This window comes from Pteropus alecto, unplaced genomic scaffold, assembly GCF_000325575.1.
Source record: "Pteropus alecto unplaced genomic scaffold, ASM32557v1 scaffold75, whole genome shotgun sequence".
NCBI classification, from domain to species: domain Eukaryota; kingdom Metazoa; phylum Chordata; class Mammalia; order Chiroptera; family Pteropodidae; genus Pteropus; species Pteropus alecto.
This window is the reverse complement of record NW_006440638.1, coordinates 7,400,693-7,406,251: the sequence shown is the minus strand read 5'-3', so window position 1 is coordinate 7,406,251 and position 5,559 is coordinate 7,400,693. Positions and strand designations below refer to the sequence as shown.

General features: G+C 37.9%; 1 protein-coding gene across 1 annotated transcript in view; it reads right to left on the bottom strand.

The window, feature by feature from the left end:
* Window positions 1-5,559, bottom strand: part of CPB1 (carboxypeptidase B1) — a 34,234-nt gene that overhangs the window by 5,987 nt on the left and 22,688 nt on the right. The gene's annotated exons all lie outside the window — the stretch shown is intronic.

Below are 5,559 nucleotides of genomic sequence, written 5' to 3'. Positions count from 1 at the left end.
ATTTTTCTTTTTTTTTTTTTTTTTTTTTCATGGAAAATTATTTGTTTTTTTTTTTTTTTTTTGCTGGATTTCTTATTTAAGCTTGTTAAACTTTTTTTTTTTTTAACTTTAGTTAAGGCTAGAGGAATGAGGGTATAGTGATCTGTAACTGTCCCATATATCACATTTATTGACATAGTAAAATGTCACTGTGTGTTAAAAGTTTAGGTTATGTCTAAGGATTAATTTAGCATATCTATCTTGTCTCTAGAACGTGTAAGAGAAAAGCAGGCAGCAAAGCGGTCTTTATGATTGTGTGAAGAGGTCATCTATCTATTACAGGCAAACAAACACAAATCAAATGCAGACAACCCCCAACAAAACCCAAAAACTAGCTGGAAATGTGGCAGGTTATAAAGCCAAGATAAAGTTGTGACAGAATTATGGAGGTTAGGGCACAAGCATTATTTTCTACACATGAGAATGACTGAATAGTCAATGTAACACTCAGTGACAGTGTAGAAATACTTAAGAATTGTGGGTTCCAAGGACGAGGGGAAATTTCAGCTTGGAAGATTTTTAGACTGAATAATTAGAGAAAACTGATTCTATTTCAAAATGCAGGACATGTGAATTCCAGAATTAAAAAAGTAGCAAGTATTAACTTATGTGTATTTTTTTTTTTTCTTAGAAGTAGCATCACCCTCTCAACAGACCCGCCACCCGCTGGCCCCCTGCACTCAGTTCCTCAAGGAGACAGGCTCCTCCCTGCACAGTAAAAGCCCTGACATCTGCTGATGTGCTGCTTTCTTAAATGAGTCACATGAAAAGCAAGGCCTGCTTAGGCTGTCTGGGGAATACTGATTTTGCAAACTGATTGTTTACCACAGGAGAATAAGTCACAATTCATCCTGGTTATGGAACAAGCTATCTTTCATACTTTGGCATTATACTTATGTCTTGTACATATGCTTGGAAAACTGTGAGGTTGGTGATGAAATCGGAATAATTTTATTTTTACAATGTAGCAACTTCTCTTAGTTCTTTTTCTAATAATTAAAACCAGTTTAGTAGAAGCTTATGTAAAATTGATGAAGGCACATCTGTAAGACTTCCAAAGACTTAATGCTTTACCAACAAAATGCTAAATTAGAAAATTTAAAAAGAATAACAAAATTTAAATTATGATTTTCTAGTTTGATCCACTGAAATAATGCAATCAGTTTTTTGGAACTAACTTATTCTCAGAGTTTTGGGTCAGTAACTTGAAAATTTTAGGATTTCACTTTCCTTTTTTCCAAACTGGTAAATTAATTTGTACTTTCTCTTACTGCACAAACTCTTTATTGTCATGATCCACAGGTATAGTTTCTTATTCTGACCAGCACACTAAAGCTGGTTCTTCTCACCACCCTTTAGTGTAGGGTCTAATGCCAATTAGATAGGAATAATCTACGAACATTGCATGATGCTCAGAGTAGATTTAAAATCATCTTTTAGAGATGTGAAACATGGTAAGGTACTGATCTTTTGATAGGCGATCAGTATGTTTTTACTATTCAACAATTTCTTTAACTTGCCATTATCCAAGGACGTCTCTAATTCGTTATTTTTTCCATAAGGCAGAACCTTTGATCCTTAAAAAGTTTTATTACTTCCCTAGTTACCTTCTTCAGGCTTTTCATCTGTTCTGCCCCTCCTTCACAACTTAACCTTGAATTACTCCTTTTATTTAGCAGAAATGATTCTAATAAATTCCAAGGATCTAAGGTACAGTATTATGACTGTAGTTAGCAGAGCTGTGTTGTGTACTTGAAGTTTGCTATGAGAGAAGGGCTTTAATGTTCTCACCATAACAACAACAACAAACTGGTAATTATGTGAGGTAAAGGACGTGTTAACTAATGTGGTAAGCATTTCACAATATATACGTGTACCAAATCATCATATTGTACACCTTGTGCTTACACAGTATTATATGTCGATTATATCTCAATAAAGCTGTAAAAAAGAAGATATGTGATATTTCAGGATTAGTTCTAAATGTGAAAAGTTGTGAAGACTAGAGAAGATTTAAGGCAAGAAGATCATTGTCATCTATTGAACTCTTGTGTGTCAGTTGACCTTTAAGTCTCTCAATATATTTATTGGTGTAACATAATATTTAAGTTATTCTACAAAACCTCAGGGGCCTACTCATGATCTGTTACCTCTTTTGACTTAACCAACTTATCAATTTAGTTATAACTACCATTCAGGCCACATAAAAATGTTCTGTTTGCCTTTCCTCCAAGTGATAACCAAGTGCTTTCGAAGCCTCATGGGCATCTTTTGGAAACAGTTGCTCTTTCTTTGATACTGAAGCAACATCTAAGATTGATATTATCTTAAAACTGCTGCCGTTTTGTTTCTTTCGCTGGTGCACATTGTGGGAATATGTAGTTCATGCCTCAGCTTTGGCTCTCCTTGTCCCCTGTTGCTCTCTCATCTGAATATATAAAGCATCACTCATCTAATGAATGCCACCTCATCGCCACATCCTTCAGTGTCTCTCGCCTTTTATTGAAGGTTAGCCTCCTTTCTTGGCATAAAGAGTGTAATCTAGTCCCTCTCTTCTTTCTCAGGCTGCATCACTTGCTGGATATCCTCATGTTCCTTCCAAGCTAGGTTTTCCTGAGCTCATCCTGTACACCCTTCCCCGACCCTTCCCTGACTCTCCTTACCTTACTCTCCCTTTGTTGGAATCCTCTTTCTTTGTTCACATGGAGAATTCTATTGTTCTTCGAGATTCAGTTTTAGTGTCGCCTTTTTTGTGAAGCTGCCCTAACTCTCTTAGGGAGCATTGAGTCCCCTCCTTTGTGAGGGCTCACACCTCTATCAGAGTTTCTATCACTCTATGCTGTAATCAGTATATTTTTTTTTTGCATTTATTTACCCCCCCACCCCCACCCCAGGGGAACTCCTTGTGAGAAGAGATTCTTAACTATTCATTTTGTGTCCTCAGAGGATTGCACAGCACCTAGCACATGGTTGCTTGAATGAGTATTATTTTAGGACTTCAGGGCATTAAAGATGGGCCTGATTGGATGTGTCTGCAGAGTGCTGAGCTCTGCAAAAGTTGAACTATATAACCCACCTGTGTGGAGATTGGGGATGCTTGTGGGATGGGTGGCAATACCATGTAGTGATAATTGACGGGTTGCCACATTTAGACATTGACCTCTGCTGTTCACTTTACTTATTTCCATTAATTTTTTAAAATGAAATCTGTAGACCCTTTCTCTCAGTCCCTCAAAGCCAAGACAAAAAATGTCAGAACAGACATTAATCAACCAAAATATCATATTTTAAATTCCAATTATCTTAACAAAAACCCCTGTTATCAGTGTGGGTCTTTTCTTTTGAAGAGTTCAAATACTTTCACAAATGTTACTCATTTATCTTCCCAAAGTTATCTGTCCACATTTCATCGACGCAGAATTTTCTAACAGAATGGAATGCTATGGAGGGCAGCATGCTCAGTGGGAATGTTTCAACCAAGCTGGGTGGCTGACCCCTGCCAGGAATAGGAGAGAGAGAGTCAATTCCTGCATTCACTCAAATGTTAGAGTGGTAACTCCTTTCCCTTGCTTGGCTCTGTAAAAATGGACTAAGACGGCTGACCAAAGACTCACAGAAGCAATAGCACATCAGAGAATGTGATCTACATCTTGAAAAACTCCAATTAATGACACTTTCTATACAACCTGTCATTTGAGGGACATCTTATATCCTTGCTCAATGGGTTCAGAATAAGAACTAACATTTACATAAACCTTAGACTCTACAAAGAACTCTCGATAAGAGCTAGATATTTTTATCCCCATTTTACAGATAAAAGAATTGAAACTCAGAGAGGATAAAAGAACTTTCCCAAGGGCACGCAGCCCTGGTAAGTGGCTGACTTGAGCTAGGTTCTTCTTGCTTTAAATCCTGTGCTCTTTTTCACTTTTTCTTGTGGCCTTCAAATACTTCAAACGAAGTGTTGCTGGAGCTGGTTTTACCAATTGTAAAGAACAGATGGAAGCTAAATATAAATCAGCCTTAGAGAAAACTTTGCTTTCAGTCAAGGCCAAACATGGCCAGCCTTTATTAATCCTTAGATATGAGATTCCTACCACGTCTTATGCATGTTCTCTTTTGTCACCTGTTTTCTTAAAAAGAGGCCTTGGTAATAGAGCAAAAGACAGAGAGAATCTAAAATGTCACATCTAACTCAAAGCCCAAGAGACAAAGGACCAACTAGTGTAATGTTCCCACAGGCTCTGAGCTCCAGGGGGCTGGTGAGATGAATAAGGTGAGGGTGTTTTTTTCCACAGACCTGTGTTCCCAGGTACATGTGATCAGGAAGCCCCTGTCTCATGACCATGCTTATGGTCCTCATTGCAACCTCCACATACACAGCTAGTGTCATGACAGGGCGGGCTGCCTCTTCTAATCCTCCACTGGTCCATTATTACAGTACAAAAAAACAAAAGCCCCAAATGGACTTGGAGGATAAACCAATTCAAAGGAAATTTTCTTCAGAACTTTGTTTCGAACCTGAAGTCTTGAGTTTAATCATTCCTCTGGGTGGATGCTTGTGATAATGGAAGCATCAAAATGATCTTTAACTGTAGTTTCCTTCCTCTGTTCTGTGATAATGGGTAACTTACACCAAGGGACCAATGAGGAATTTAACTTTTATAATTTTGATGTAAAAGGAGAAGTCTGCAAGGCCTACAAGCAGGCCCTGAGAAGAGAGCCTTTGGGACTTGAAAAAACAAATATATTTCTGAGAAAAAGAAAGAGGGTAAACAAGCACAGCTCTTAGAAAAAGGCAAGGAGTTAGGGAAAAGCTTGGCTTAGGAGAGAAGGGTCTGCCTATCTCGGCAGAGCCCATGGGGAATGTGGGAATGTTTTCACTGATGTAAACCAAATTTTTTCTTTGGCTGATCTACAGACATATTTTTAAGCTCTTTAAAATTCAAGGAGAATGTGAAGCGTGAGTCAGCTGAAATTTTAAAGTCCAGATAATTTTTTTTGGTGGAAGTGGTGCTTCTTCCAAATAAAGATTAAAAAATAGATAGAGAAGAACAGGGTCTCTTGAACTTCAGATTTGCAGAACATTGTAAACTATTTGTGAGGAGGGTGTAAGATTCTGTGAAAGCCAGGCACTTTTGGCTAGGAATGTATCTCTGCTCTTATCTTTGTTTAAAGCAGGATTTTTCAATTTCAGCACTCTTGACCTGTGGGCTAGATAATTCTTTGTTGTGGAGATGTCCTGTGCATTCTAGGATGTTTATCAGCATTCCCTGGCCTCTGCCCACTAGATGCCAGTAGCACTCCCACAGTTACGACAGCTAAAAATGTCTCCCCAACATTGCCAGATGTCTCCTAGGGTCAGGAAGGGGGCAAAATTAGGAAAAAGGAAAGTCAGATAAAGAATGTAATTATGGTAAAAAGAGTGTATTTTATAGAAAAAATTTAAAAAGGAAGAGAACTGGCTTTAAAGGTGCTCTGAATCATTATTTTTTTCTATTGACAATAGTGCAATTGTCC